This window comes from Henckelia pumila, chromosome 1 (genome assembly GCF_033568475.1).
Source record: "Henckelia pumila isolate YLH828 chromosome 1, ASM3356847v2, whole genome shotgun sequence".
In the NCBI taxonomy this organism is placed as follows: Eukaryota; Viridiplantae; Streptophyta; class Magnoliopsida; order Lamiales; family Gesneriaceae; genus Henckelia; species Henckelia pumila.
This window is the reverse complement of record NC_133120.1, coordinates 170,855,162-170,871,699: the sequence shown is the minus strand read 5'-3', so window position 1 is coordinate 170,871,699 and position 16,538 is coordinate 170,855,162.

The following is a 16,538-nucleotide window of genomic DNA, read 5'->3' as shown; positions in this document are numbered from 1 at the left end:
ATGTAAACAAATTGAATGTTCTGCAGCAGGCTGCCTGCATTGCAGCCTACAGGTGCGTCTAATTTTGGACGCCAACTACGGACATACTTTAGAAATAATTTTTTTCGTCCATCTAAATATACAATTCACTTTCCACATTTAATGAATTTTTTTTTATTAATATACCTTTATTAATATGTATAACTGTATTCAGTTGTTTTTTCAATATCATTCAATAATGATATATTAAGAAGTTTACCTGAATAATTTGTTTTTTAAATAACAAGAAATAAATAAATAATTAAGACAAAAGAAATATATATTTATCATCATCACAATATTTATATTATAATATAGTGGAGAACCGCATGTAAACAAATTGAATGTTTTCTTAAAAAAAATAAAAACAAATTGAATGTTACATAAGGTTGGCTGCGGAGGGATGCCCGCATTGCATCTTATTTTGGACGCCAGCTGCAGGCATACTTAATAAATATATATATATATTTTTTAAATTTGTGTTTGTGCAGGGGGTGCGGTGCGCATCCTTAATTCCTTACAGCAGCTAATGCCACACGCTCGCGCGTGGAGCATGTGTTTTTTTTCTAAAAATAAGAAAATTTATGAAAATAAAGCATTTATGAAAATTTTAAAATTCTATTAATTATGTTGTATGTTATTTTTGTTTGTAAGACTTTAAATTTTTTTTAATAAAAATTTGTTATACATTAAAAATAAAAATAAATAAATAAAGTTATTTTGACAAAAATAAATTTAATGCATGGGAAGTGAATACACACTTTAAAATATTTTGATAAACTTTGACTGACAATTAAGATGTGTTACCAGCTCGATTGTTAAAATTTACTTAACAAAAAATTAGCTGTGAGAACTGAACTGGTCAGTGCGGAAGCTTCTCACAATCCAAGTTTGAACCGATAGCTAAGACAAGAGTAAATATACAGTAAAGTAAATAACACAAGGAATTTTTAATTAAAGTTCGAAGTCTAAACTTCTTTGTCTCCCCTTAATATGTTTCCAAAATAATTTTCACTAGAAAAATTTGATTTATACAACTCTGTACACAAACCTAATCCAATCAATCTCTCAATTGTAAATCCTAGCATCACATTCTCAAATCATAACACTTTCTGATAGAGTTACAGTAAAAAAAGGCAAACTTTTATCTTCGAATGCTTGAAGAAATATCACTGGTTGGTCACTGAATTGATTTGATAAGACAGTGAGAATGTTATAGTAGCTCGAAGATTTGATCTCATCTTCTTTTTGAATAAATATGAAAGCCTTGAGAGCACGAGTTATTTATGCACTTAGATTGATAATTCAACAAGATCTCTAAAACCTCGTACTACTCGAGTATTTATAGGTGCGAATATACAATGTTTCAAAATCTATCAGGTGCACATTTGTTTCAACTACAACCGAAAATTTTGCAGAATGTGCTACGTGTCTTTGTCATCTCTCCAAAGGTAGTAAGGATGGCGTGGGGTCTTTCTGGAAGGTATCTAGATACGGGTTTAATGTTTTTTCTTCAATAATTCAATTTGATCTTGATATGAGAATATAAGTTGTTCAGATGAAAATTCGATCTGGTCTTGATGGTTTGAATTGGTTTGGAACTAGAGACTGATCCGAGAAGCCAAAATGGTTTTGACTTAGCAGAAACATGTTCTGAGTAAAACTTCAATTTGATATGAGATTTATTATCAGTTTTCGTCTTTGTCCAGATCAATTTGTTAAGACCAGTTTTGTTATGTATTAATTAGGTCCTTCGAGTAATTCTCTTTGTTTGAGCTTAAAAGATTTCTTTGTACCATCACCAAAATTTGAATATGTTTACTTCACAATTTCTTTCTTTTTGGTGATGTCAAAACCAAGTAGATAAAAGCATGTCTTCCATAGATAAAATTGGATTGAACTTCTTCAAACAATATTCAAATTGTTTTGATATAAACGTTGATCCAGATAGAGTACAAGATCTAGAGTTTTAACAAACAAAATCAAATCCTATCTCGTGTAGGAATGCTGACATGAGTAACTTGGTCCTCTTCCAACTCTTTCTTGACTACTTAGATTTTTTGATGGTGAAGGAGGTCTTCTAGAATAAGTAGAGCCTTTCCCCACCTTTTTGGCATCACCAGTGTTCTGAAGAATGTCCATAATCTCAGTGAGTTGGTTGCCAAAGTTGTATTGCATGGATTGAAATTGACCTGTAAGCTCAATTTGAACTTTGTTGATATGAAAAGTAAGATCAGGGGCATCTCATCTGAGACTTCTATAATAGATTCAACTTGGAGGTTATTCTCTCAACTTCAGCAAACAAAGGAGCTAAGCGAGTCAGAATAAGTTGTTTAAACTGATCTACATCTGTAGGGGAAGTAACTTTATCAGTCTAAAAGCTTGTGATTGTCTCTATCAGCTTTCCCAAAGAAGATGTGAGCAGATTGGTTTCTAGAGGAATTTGAGGAATGGTTTGTTGAGACGCCTCATCTTATGTGGTCACCATTGATTTGTTCTTTGTGAATAAGCTCAATTTCTGACCGTTTGGCCGGATCAGTTGAGATATCTTCAAGTTGTTGTCTGGAAACAAGATTCTCCGGATGAGTTGTGGATTCATAAGGTTTGGAGGTATGTAGATCAATTTTCAGGAGAAATTCTGCTTATGGACTTGAGCATTTTAGCGATAGAAGTGAGAGGCAACTTTGGTATTTGCTTTGATGTTATTCATTAGACAATGAAGCCTCTTTCTGAGTTGAAGAAGGTTGATTGGAGGTACTTGAGCTTCAGATATATAATCCAGAAGAGTCTGCCCCGGATCTTGATCAAAAGAGTGGTGCTCTGGAACTTGGCCTTCAATGTGAGCCTTTTCCTTCTGAAAATCAGTCTATGCAGAGTCAGTCTGGTTTGCATGAGCTTTTGAGCTTGATTTATCTTTGGACTGATCTGCGTTGAGCTTAGATTGAATAGTGGACACAGTCAAATTGGTCTAGATTCACGTACAAGGTATCATTCTCATCTGTAGATTTCTGATCGATCTGTAGTGGCAGACTGATATCCTCTCGCATAGTCACCCTAGTCATCATGATGCATGAATCATATTAAGTATTTTATACTTATATTTACATACGAGGCATTAGTCGCTCACGTCCTTAGTATTGTCTTGGACACCCCATTTCACGGGGGAGGTCTCAGGATGCATGGAGTGGGTGGATCAAAACAAGATTAATTGCAGGTTCTAGAGATGCCAGGAGTTACATGCTACAGTCGGTTTCATTTGTATATATTTTTGGTGAAAACACTTGGGTTTGTATTACCAGTTGTGTTCTGCCGATTTATCTTGTACATAGTTGGTTTTTAAGTCCCGCAATAAACATTGTTAGTTTTGACTAATCACTTTTATTTTTATATTAAGCTAATTGCATGTTTAAGACTGCTAGTTAGTAGGTGATCCACGCGGGTCACTACATTTATGGTATCAGAGCATGCAAATTGGTCATTTTAGATTTTGTATACAAAATTGGGATTTAATAGCTGATAATCCTTGCAGTATAATGGTAGGAAAAGGAGAGGAACCTCATGCAATAGGTCGTACGGATCAATTAGCTTAGATAACTAGACAACTGGTTCATCTACTTGCTCAACTGGTTGATCCACCAAATCAGGTTCTGGACTTTGAAGTTTCCTTTTGACATGTATTTTATCTTCACTTTCACATTCCAAAATAATTTCTTGTATTCGACTGGTAAGTGTTGTGGGATCAGTTATATTGTCGGTTGACATTGTTTCATACAAAAAAATGTGGACATATTCTTCAACATGTTCTTTTGTTAAAAAAACTGTAAGCTTTGCTAATTGAAGAGTAACCCAGAAAGATACACTCGTTTAACTTTTCATAAAATGATGTGAGAACCCAAAATTTCAGTAGATTGAAATTTGGTAAATTGAACTTGAGGTAGACTACTTGAAGGAAGACTGAAATTTGAAAAACTAAACTTGGTAAACTGAAATCGAGGCAAACTGAACTGAGGTTAACTGAGTTGACCAGTTGACCAAGATCAGTCCAGTAGCTAGACTGAAATCCATCTGCTCCAGAAATCGTAACTGATGCAATAACCCAAAATTATGAAAAATAATGGCATTAAAGGAGGAGCTTAACAGTCAGAATCTTCTCTATAAATAGCACTCAGATTTATGAGATATGCTACATGAAATTATGAGAAAAACATCTATAGAGTGAGTGAGAAAATTTAATTTAGCATAGGCAATCAATTGAGCATACTAGTTTAGCGGATAATTTAGCAGGACAACCAAAATTTGTTTAGCAAATCTATAGTAAGTGCACATTTTGTTTTAAAGTAATATGTTTTGTTTTGATTATAGTATGTAAATATACGATTTGATTCACGAATATGCACTTTGTGATTTTTGGTATACCCAAACTTGTGAACTAGTGTTAGGAATATATATATTCTGTCACTCTGAATCTCTGGCATCACCTTTTAGAGGAATACCATATAAGGAACTGATATCAATTAGCCACAAAATTTGCAAGCAACTTGGTACACTGCCTGAAGTTTATGTTTTTTGAAATTCTGGAATAAGACGTCTCTGTCTCTATACTCTATTATACTCTGTATATTGAATAAGAAATCCTATTAAAATGATTTTAAACAATTGCTAGGAAGTTTCCCCATTTACTGAGTGACACTCATATGACTCACCCACCCGAATCACCCATCTCAGATAAGAATGAAGATGAACTAGAAGAAGATGAGCAGAACCAGTTCTGAGGCTGGTGAAAACTGATCAAAATCCTGATGTTTAGTTATGTTTTAAAAAATTATAAGCCGCTTCATTAAACTTTGATGTTTCAGTTTAGTTTATTATTTGATCAAGCATTGTAAAAGACGATATATCTTCAGTTTATGAATAAAAAGACTGGTTATCAGACCCCAAACTAGGTTTCATAAACTGAAGAAAACTGAATACGAAACCAGTATGGAAACTGAATATTGGTTAGTCGACTGAAATCAGTAATGAAACTGAAACTGAGTAGTTAAGATAAACTCAGTAGTCGAAAACTCAGGAGAACTTAAGAACATTAAGCATGACTGAAAAAAACCGAGGAAGATAATAGACGAGTGAAATAGATGCAAAACGTTTTGTGAAAAAAAATGGTAAACTGATGTTATGCGACCAGTTTAGTACCAGGTTAACTGATGGTACAATAACAGTTTGATAATAAGTAAACTGATGGTACAAAATCAGTTTGGTACCACATAAACTGATGATGCAACACCAGTTGAGTACCAGGAAAACTGGGCAGTTTGGTAGACCAATTGAGTACATCAGTTTGGTAATCAATTTTTTTTTTTTTACAGAATTTTGGTAATCATTTCAGCGAAGCATTTAAGTGGACCAGTTTGGTTTTGACCAGTTGGTAAAATCAATTGATGATGGTATCAATCGAATTCCATCTAGATCAATTGAGTAAGTTAGTTTAGTATATCAGTTTGGAGCCAGCGTGGATCAGTTTAGGGGTACAGTTGACCTAATAAACTATGAAGTTGAGGTGTTTGTCGCACAAACTTCAAACGGCCATAACTTTTGATCCAGGAAGAATTTTTCTTATTATAATATATCGATGGAAACGTTTTTTTGATACACATAAAAACAAACTCAAAATTTCATCGTTTAGTAAAGATGTCATCGATTTTCTGAAATTTTTTCATTTTTCCCAAAATTTGAGGATTTTTAATTGCCACACCTCTTGGTATTTTTGTACAAAATTTGGTACTCTTCCTACTGTAAATTGAATGTTTAGTTCAGTTGACTGCTATCACTTGTCTTTACTACTCTCGTTCAGTTGGATTGTAAATATTTTAGAGTATTTTACATTCATTTTAGTTAAGCTCGCATATGAAAACCGAACTAATTTCCTTATGCTTTTCTTTCTTAGGGATAAGAAATGGCAAGCAAAGCTGCCCAAATCAAAGAGTTAGAGCGCATAGTTCACAACTTAGGGGTTTCAATGACAATTTGAAACTCAACAACCCGAGACTATATGAACAAGAGGAACACTTGAAAATGGATGTTGAACACTTAGCTTACTACCTACATGAGGAATATAAGAAACACCAGGAAACCAAAGCTGAGATAGAAGTTGTAAAATCAGAAAAGGAACAACTAGATGAGCAAGTTCTGGACCTTCATCTCCCAGTTGGAGCGTTGAATGAAACAAAATGAAATACTGGAAGGTAATTCTGAGAATTTACAATCAATGGTTGATCACTTGCAACCACTAGTTCCAATAATGGAAGAAGAGGATCTTGAGGAAGATCCTGAAGAATATGAGGCTGAGGAAGACCCGAAGGACCTAGGATTAGGAGAGGTCATAGACTAGACTAGACTAGACTTGTAGTGGTCTTATAATAAGGATTATTCCATATTTCTTTTGCATTTTGAAATTCAAATGTAATTGCACTTTTGTTTGAAATCAATAAAAAAAATTTGGTTATCCATTGGTTTCATATTTTAAATTGTGAGCAATTACTTGATCTTTTGTTTCCAAATTTTCTGTATCAAATCATACCTTAGCAAACTTGTCCTTTTATAGGAAATGATAGACTTACCGTCGAGTAAAAATCCTAACCCACGCTCCGCGACCACAATGGCAAAAATGGAGATGCACCACCATCTCCACATCGTAGACTTAGCAATGAGGAAATAATGGCCATTGAAACTGTTGTGGCCTTGTACAAGAAATGACAGACTTACCACCGAGGAACAATCGTAACCCATGCTACAATCGCAACCACGGCCACAACGGCAACAATGGAGATGCACCACCACCACCACCTTTTAGAGTTAGCAATGAGGAAATCATGGTCATTGAAACTTTTATGGCTACTATCCTGCAGGGGTTAATAAATCACAATACCAACCAGCTGCCGCCACCACATCCACCTCCGGCACAACAAAATGGGACTAAGCAACATTATGAGTCCCTCAATAGAGAAAGAGTTCCAAATTTCTATGGGAGTTTTGATCCTGAAGTTGGGCAGAATTGGGTTCAAGGTGGAAGTTATTACACCTTTCTTGGTGGATAAAGCAACCAAATGGTGGGAAGGTGTCTCACAAGACATGTTAGGAATGGGACCAATCACTTGGAAAAGGTTCCGTGAAGCGTTTTTGATGCAGTACTTTACAACAGTTATTCGAGTACAAAAGTTGTTTGAGTTTGAGAGTTTAGTGCAAACACCAGAAATTTCAGTAGTCAAGTATTCATTCAAGTTTCATGCCTTGGGAACTTACTCTCCAACGATCATGGCAGATGAAGCTTTGAAGATGCATAACTTCAAGAAGGGGTTGAATAGCAGGATTCAATCAGCTCTTGATATAATTGAACCCAACAGTTATGATGGACTGATGGTAGCTGCCATAAGGGCAGAAAAAGACATCAAGAGGCGTGAGAGTGAGATTAAATTGAAGCGTCCCATGCCTAGCAGCACACAACCAAAACAAGGGCAACAGTTCAGAAAGCCCAAGTATACATGATACCCGACATATAGAAGCCAAAACAAGGGCACCCAGTCCACACCGCCAAGTAAGGAGAGACCAAAATGTCCAACTTGTGGATTGATTCACTCGGGTGAATGTTGCAAAGGCACTAGAGCCTATTTCTGTTGTGGAAAACTAGATCACCGCATTGCTCAGTGCCCTCTCCCTGATCCATGGAATGCTTCAAAAATGGGCACACCTCCAAATAAGCCCAAGGAGAGTAAGCCAAACACCAGAGTCTATGATTTGACTCAAGAGGAGGCTGAAAACTTCAACGATGTGGTAGCAGTTACCATTATAATCAATAAGATGCCTGCTAATGTGCTATTTGGTTGTGGTGCTACACATTAGTTTATTGCTAAGAGATATGCTAAGAAGTTAGGAGTTAAACCTGATAACTTAGAATATCCATATAGAGTAGCAACTTATGCTAACCGAACACTAGAAACTCACATTTTATATCGGGATGTCGGCATCCAAATAGAAACTCAAGAATTCAAGGCAGATCTGATTCAATTGAACATGGTAGAACTTGATGTAATTCTTGTAATGAATTGGTTAGCCAAGAATCATGTTGTGGTTGACTGTAATGGAAAGGCAGTAGTCCTCAAAGCTTCAAACCAAGATGACATCATATTTCATGGCAAGGTGAAGGAACAAAAGACAATTCTTTCTGCTTCTCAAATATGGAAAGCTTTGAAGCAAGGAGAAGAAGTCTCTCTTGCTATGATAAGAAAGGTTAAGATATGAGTTGAATTGAAGATAGAAGAAATCCCAATGGTTTGAGAATTCCCAGATGTCTTCCTTGAAGAACTGTCTGGTGAAACCCCGGATCGAGAAATTGAATTCGAGATTAACTTGACGTCGAGAAAGTACCCATTTTGAAGGCACCTTATTAGATGGCGCCAGTAGAACTCAAGGAACTCAAGGACCAACTCCAAGAGTTATTGGATAAGAAACAAATACGACAAAGTACATCACCTTGTGGAGCACCTATCTTATTTGTCAAAAAGAAGGATGGAAGCATGATATTGTGTATCGATTACCGAGAACTGAATGAGATCATAATCAAGAACAAGTACCTACTTCCAAGGATAGATGACCTCTTTGATCGGTTGAAATGAGCTAAGGTGTTTTCAAAGCTCGATTCGAGGTTGGTTATCACCAACTCAAGGTTTAAAAGAGCTAAGGTGTTTTCAAAGCTTGATTTGAGGTTGTTTACCACCAACTCAAGATTAAGACTGAAGATATTTAAAAGAAAACCTTCAGAACAAGATATTGGTATTATAAGTTTACTGTGATGTCTTTTGGTTTAACAAATGCACTCGCAACATTCATGGAATTTATGAATAGGGTATTCAAGCCATTTCTTGAAAAATTCGTGGTATTATTCATTGAAGACATCCTTGTATACTCTTCAAGAAAGGAAGACCACGAAAACAACTTACGGATGACTCTCGAATCTCTAAGAGAGAAAGAGCTTTTCACCAAATTCAAGAAGTGTGAATTTTTGCTAAACATTGTGACATTTTTGAGTCACATTATATCTACTGAAGAAGTATCAGTAGACCCTGTAAAGGTAAAAGCCATCATGGAATGGTCAAGGCCAAAGACAGTGTCAAAAGTTCGTAGTTTCCTAGGATTAGCCGGATACTATCGGAAGTTTGTCGAAGGGTTTCATAGATAGCAATACCACTCACCAAGCTCACCTAGAAGAATGTTAAGTTCACGTGAAGTTAAGAATATGAGAAATGTTTTGAGACATTGAAGAGGAAATTGTCTACAACTCCGGTTTTGGCACAACCTATAGAAGGAAAAGACTTCATCATTTACATGACACATCGAAACAAGAACTTGGTTGCGTTCTTATGAAAGAGGGGAGGGTTATTGCCTATGCATCAAGAGAACTAAATCCATATGAACAGAACTATCCCACACACGACCTAGAATTAGCTGTAGTCGTGTTTGCTTTGAAGATTTGGAGGCACTATCTCTATGGGGCCAAGTGTGAAGTCTTCACGGATCACCAAAGTCTTAAGTATCTATTCACGCAAAAGGAATTAAACATGAAACAAAGAAGGTGGATAAAACTCCTGAAGGACTATGATCTAACAATCAGCAATCATCCAGGGAAAGCCAACAAAGTGACTGATGCTTTGAGTCACAAGAACATGGGAAAGATGTTCCTTGCAGCCGTGAAAGCTGAACCCTTTTTGTGAGAAAGGATAAATCTAAGTCAAGATCAAGATCCAAACTTAGAAAAGATCAAAGCTAAAATCAAGGAAGGAAAGAGTCATGAACATCGAGTGGACAACAATAATGTCCTTTGGATGCATGATCGAATGTGTGTGCCAGATATTGAAAAATTACGCCAAGAGGTCATGACAGAGGCACACAAATCAACGTTTTCCATTCATCCAGAAAGAACCAAGTGTACAAAGACTTGAAAAAGGGATTTTGGTGGAATTGAATAAAGAGAGATGTTGCAGACTTCATCTCTAAGTGATTGTTGTGTCAACAAGTAAAATCTGAACACCAAAGACCCGAGAGACTGTTACAACCATTGGAGATCCCTGAATGGAAATGAGAACATATTTCGATGGACTTTGTAGTCGGATTACCGAAATCGCAACAAAGTCACAATGGTATATGGGTAATTGTGGTTAGACTCACTAAATCCTCACATTTCTTACCCATATGTATGAGCTACAACTTGGATAAGTTGGCAAGACTCTACATGGATCAAGTAGTGAGATTACATGGAATCCTAGTCAGCATTGTGTCGGATCGAGACCCAAGATTTACCTCAAGGTTTTGGAAAAGCTTTAAAGAGGCAATGGGTAACAAGGTGACAATGAGCACATCGTATCATCCACAGACCGATGGGTAAACTGAGAGGACCATTCAGACTCTTGAATACATGCTTGTAATTTGGACTTCAGCTCACACTAGAGTGATCATTTACCATTGGTGGAGTTTTCCTATAACAACAATTATCAATGCAGTCTAGGAATGACTCCGTACGAAGCTTTGTATGGACGAAAGTACTGATCACCCTGAAGATTATTCTGGAACGAGTCAAGGAAGCCCAAGACCGTCAAAAGAGTTGGGAAGATTTGAAGAGGAGACCTCTATAATTCAAAATTGGAGAAAATGTGTATGTGAAAATCTTGCCAATGAAATGTGTAGTCAGATTTTACAAGACTGGAAAATTGAACCCAAGATATGTAGGACCGTTTGAGATCCTGAAGAATATAGGGTCACTGGCTTATCGATTAGCCTTACCCCCTAACTTGTCCCAAATTCAGACAGCATTTCACGTATCAAAGTTAAGGGATACATACAAGATCCAAGTCATGTATTAAAAATGGGACCCTTTATAGTTCAAGAAAATTTGAAGGAAGACTTGCAGTATGAGGAAGTTCCCATCCGTATCTTGGATACTATGGATCGAGAATTAAGGCAAAGATCCATTGCATATTCCAAAGTTCAGTGGTACAACCACATAGAACAAAAACTACATGAGAATTAAAAGAAGAGATGTAGAAAATATACCCTCACCTTTTCGAATCATTGGAGGAGCCATGTTTCGAGGACAAAACTTCTTATAAGAAGTGAGGGATGTGAGAACCCAAAAATTCAGTAGACTGAAATTTGGTAAACTGAAATCAGTAAACTAAACTTGAGGTAGACTGCTTGAAGAAAGACTGATTTGACAAACTAAACTTGGTAATCTAAAATCAAGGAAAACTGCAATCGAGGTAGATTGAACCGAGATGAACTGAGTTGACCAATTGACCAAGATCAGTCCAGTAGCTAGACTGAAATCCATCTACTCCAAAAATCTTAACTGATGAAATCAGAATTATGACAAATAATGACATTATATATAGGAGGAGCTTAACAGTCAGAATCTTCCCTATAAATAACATTCAGATTTCTAAGATCTGCTACACGAAATTTTGAGCAAAACATCTATAGAGTGAGTGAGGAAATTCAGTTTAGCAGAGGCAGTCAGTTGTGTAGACCAGTTTAGTGGACAATTTAGCAGGAAAACTGAAATTTGTTTAGCAAATAATATTATAAAAGAATGTGAAAGGTTAAGTTGAATGACACAATTCCCATGCATGACCTCTTGTGTGCCCTTTGACCATATCATGATATACACATTTCTTCTCCTCCAATTTCATAAGAAATGGCCGAACACTTCTCCATACAATTCTCCAAGTTTTTCTTTTCATTTTGAGGAAGAAAGAAAAGGAAATCTCAATGCAAAATACTCTAAATATTCTAGTGCATATTTAGAGCGGATCTAGATCATCTAGTCGTGGACCTAATTCGAAGGCTTGAAGTGTTGAATCCATTTGAGCAAGGTGTGCTCTTGGAAGCTTGTAGATAGTGTCTACCACTTCAAGAGCCTAGTTGTTTGAATGCTACACAAGTGCTCGGATCTCTTTTGTTAAAAATTTTAAAATTTCCGCTGCGTTTACGGGCACGAGTTAACCGATCACCAACAGTGGTATCACAGCCTAGGTTACTCTTTTGTGTAGCATTTGTTACATATTATATTGAGGTCAATTTCTAACCGCATGAGAAAATCAATATTTTAACTTTTAGGGCTGTTTTTATAAAAAAAATATTTTTTTTGTTTTGGGCTGCCCCATACTTTTAAATAAAAAAAAATTTGGCCGGAATCCGACGACGGAGTTTCGGTGACGACTACGACGACTTGAGTTTTTCCAAAAGGTATTTTGGAATATCATGTGTCATAGGCCCTAAATTGTTACAAATATAGTAGTTGATTTTTATGAAAAATTAAACTTTATAATATATGATTTTTCTCATAAAATAAATAGTTAAAGTGTGACTTTGATTATTTATAGTAAATTGTGATTTACAAGAAATTCGGTTATAAATAAATTTATTTGAAAGTAAACAAAGGTGTTTGTTTATTTTGTTAATTTAATTTATAATTATGGTGGTTAGTGATTGGACCAAGAAATATAATATTTAATCAATTAATTATTGTGATAATTAATTGATGGTGTATGATATGTGATATTATGCATAAAGGATGATCAAAAGCCCAAGACCAATTTGCTAGGTGTATGCTAGGATATTTTGTGTTGAATGGTTGTAAAAATTATCAAATTATAAAGTGGGCTTGGTTTATGGCCCGTTCCCACCCCATGAGATGTATCCCTATTTGTCATGGATATTTTAATGTAAAATATTTGATAGTGGAAGATCAAGATTGAAAGATGGTGGACCATGATGAATCATGAAGATCCAAGACATGTAAATATTGAAAGCTTATGTAATTGTTTCATTTGCATCCCATGCATTCCCTAGGATTGGACCTAGGCCCGTGTTTGGCTCACACAGGCCAAATAGTATTGGGCGATTGATCATCCTTGTTAATTTAATGTTTATAATATATGCATGATGTATTATAAATAATAAGTATGCATGTTATTATTTTATAATAACAATGTTGCATGAATCCGGCAAACATACGAACAAACGTGGCAAAACTTTTAAAATTAATGATGAGACCTTTTCAAAATTAAAAAACCCTCATTTTGAATTAGATTCAAAATTTATATCAAGCCCGAAAAGGGGAATTATAAATTTGTTTATAATTTTCATGTCTTTCATCGACAATGGGTGCATGATGAACGCTACCCGTATTCAATGCTCGGCTCATATTATTGGAGGGGCTTGGATGCCGGAAAGCTGTGACATCCATTGACATGGTGATGTGAATTACATGGAACTCCCATGACTTCGGCTCATATTATTGGAGGAACTCATGGCGACCGTCCATTAAGGTTCGATATCTATGGGTAAGGCTTGACACGTAAAGATGAACGACGTCATATTATTGGGTCCTAATCAAGCGTGAGACAAAAGTTTACGTAAGGGTTGCATGGAGATGCAATTGAAAACTACCTTTTAGGAATTGTGATTGACTGATATTATTCGGGATCATGATTGGCTAATTGGACCTTATGTACCTACTGAGGAAAGGAGTTTCCCGTTTTCACTAGAGGGTAGTGAAAATGTCAAAACAGTGGGAGTAAAAATTTATAAGGTTAAAGTCCATACTTTATATCTTATTAAATATTTTAAAATAGTCATTGACATTTATCTGTTATTATTTTTCAGTACAAAGTTTTTTGACAATGTCATCAATTCGCAATCCGTTATCTGCAATACTCGAGAAACATTTACTGACCGGTCCAAATTACCTCGATTGACTAAGAAATCTGAAAATATTCTTGAACTCGGAGAGGATTGCTTATACACTTGATTGCCCCCTGATAAGGCTCCGAATGATTGTAGCCCTGAGAAGCTACAAACTTACAAGGATTGGTGTGACCATGACTTGAAAGCCAAGTGTTATATGCAGGCTTCTATGAATGATGAGCTACAACGGCGTTTTGAGAGTGCAAAGCATGCTGCTGACATTCATTTTCATCTCAAAGAAATATTTGGTGAAAAAACACGTCCGCTTCGACATCTCTGTAATGATTTGCAGGTGATGGCAAGAAGTAGGAGACTTAGGGATGGTGAGACCTTCTTGAGGATGGGCAATGGGGCAAGAGTTGCTGCCAAAGCTATTGGAGATGTTTACTTATTGTTGGACAATGATTTTAAGTTAATTTTGAGAGATGTTTTGTTTGTACCAGATTTGGTGAAAAACATTGTTTCCATTTTTATGCTTGATAAAGATGGATATTCTTGTTTATTTGGCAAATGTGTTTGCAATATTAACAAGAATGAATGTTTAATTGGTACAGGACAATTGGAAAACGATATCTATAATTTAAAATTTAAATATATTCCTATGTATAATGTCCAAGAGATATCAACAACATCCAAAAGAAAACAAGATACTCTAAATCCGGCACACTTATGGCATGCTCGATTAGGTCATATATCTTTAAGAAGGATGAACAAGCTAGTGGGAGAAGGCATGTTTGTTATGTCTGATATTAATTCTCTTACTACTTGTGAACCCTGTCTAAAAGGAAAGATGACCAAAATTCCCTTTAAGGGCCATGTGGAGCGGGCCAAGGGACTGTTGGATTTGATCTATACAGATGTGTGTGGTCCACTTAGCATCACCACTAAGCACGGACATTCCTACTTCATCACCTTTACCGATGACTTCTCTAGGTATGGATATGTGTATTTGATGAAATACAAATCTGAAGCTTTTGAAAAGTTCAAAGAATTCTGAAATGAAGTGGAGAATCAATTGGGATGAAGCATCAAAGCACTTCAATCGGATCGAGGTGGTGAATACTTGAGTGCTGAATTCCAAGAGTATCTTAGGGAGAATGAGATTCTCTCGCAGTGGACTCCTCCTGGTACACCTCAGTTGAATGGTGTTTCAGAACGCCGTAACCGAACTTTGATGGACATGGTTTGGTCTATGATGGGGTTCACGGAGTTGCCTCCATCCTTTTGGGGATATGCGCTTGAAACAGCGGCACTATTGTTAAACAATGTCCATTCAAAGGCAGTTGATAAGACACCATATGAGATATGGATGGAAAAACCTCCAAAGTATTCTTATCTTAGAATATGGGGGTGCCCTGCTTATGTGAAGCAGACAGTGGGAGATAAATTGGATGCTCGATCCATTTTATGCTACTTCGTGGGATATTCAAGGAATTCGGTTGGATATTATTTCTATCATCCAAAAGAAACAAAGGTGTTTGTTTCTAGGAATGCAATCTTCTTGGAGAAAGAATTTCTATTGGATAGAAAATGGGAGATGATAGAACTAGAAGAAATTCGAGAAACACCCACGGTTGTAGAACCCATACCCGAACATCCAAGAGAGGGGATACAAGCTCCTAGAAGATCCGAGAGGATCTCAAGACCACCTATGAGGTATGGTCTGCTTCTTGAAGAGGGCCAAGATGAGGCTAACCATGGATGTGATCCAAGGACCTTCAAGGAAGCGTTATCTGATGCCGATTCATCCAAGTGGCTTGAAGCTATGGAATCTGAGATGAATTCCATGTATTCGAACCAAGTGTGGAATCTTGTGGATCCACCTGAAGGAATTGTTCTTATAGGGTGTAAATGGATTTACAAGAGGAAACTTGGGACGGATGGGAAGGTGGTGACCTTCAAGGCGCGATTGGTAGCAAAAAGTTATACTCAAGGGCAAGAAGTTGACTTTGAAGAAACTTTTTCTCCAGTCGCAATGTTCAAGTCTATTAGGATAATGCTAGCCATTGCTGCATGGTATGACTATGAAATATAGCAGATGGATGTGAAGAAAGCATTTCTTAATGGGGATATTAAGGAAGAAATTTACATATCTCAACCTGAAGGGTTCACATCTATTGGAAGTGAGCATAAAGTATGCAAACTTCAGAGATCTATTTATGGTCTCAAACAGGCATCTAGGAGCTGGAACCTCAGATTTGATGGTACAATCAAAGAGTTTGGGTTTACTAAGAATCCTGAGGAACCGTGTGTGATAAGAAGGTCAGTGGGAGTGCTGTGACATTCCTGATACTTTATGTTGATGACATTCTACTCATTGGGAATGATGTAGGAATGTTGCAATCAACTAAAGTATGGTTATCGAGTAAGTTCTCGATGAAGGACTTGGGTGAAGCATCTTTTGTATTGGGAATACAAATCTATCGTGATAGATCGAAAATATTGCTTGGTCTCACCCAGTCCACATACATTGATACCATTGTGAAGAGGTTCTCGATGGATGAGTCTAAGAGAGGACATCTACCAATGTGTCATGGAGTGTCTCTATCCAAGTCCATGTCTCCCAAGAATGATTCAGAGATAGAGGCGATGACACGCATTCCATATGCATCTGCAATTGGTAGTATCATGTATGCAATGATATCTACACGTCCTGATGTGGCCTTTGCACTAAGTGTTACAAGTAGATATCAATCGAACCCTGGTCTTCCACACTGGAAAGCTGTGAA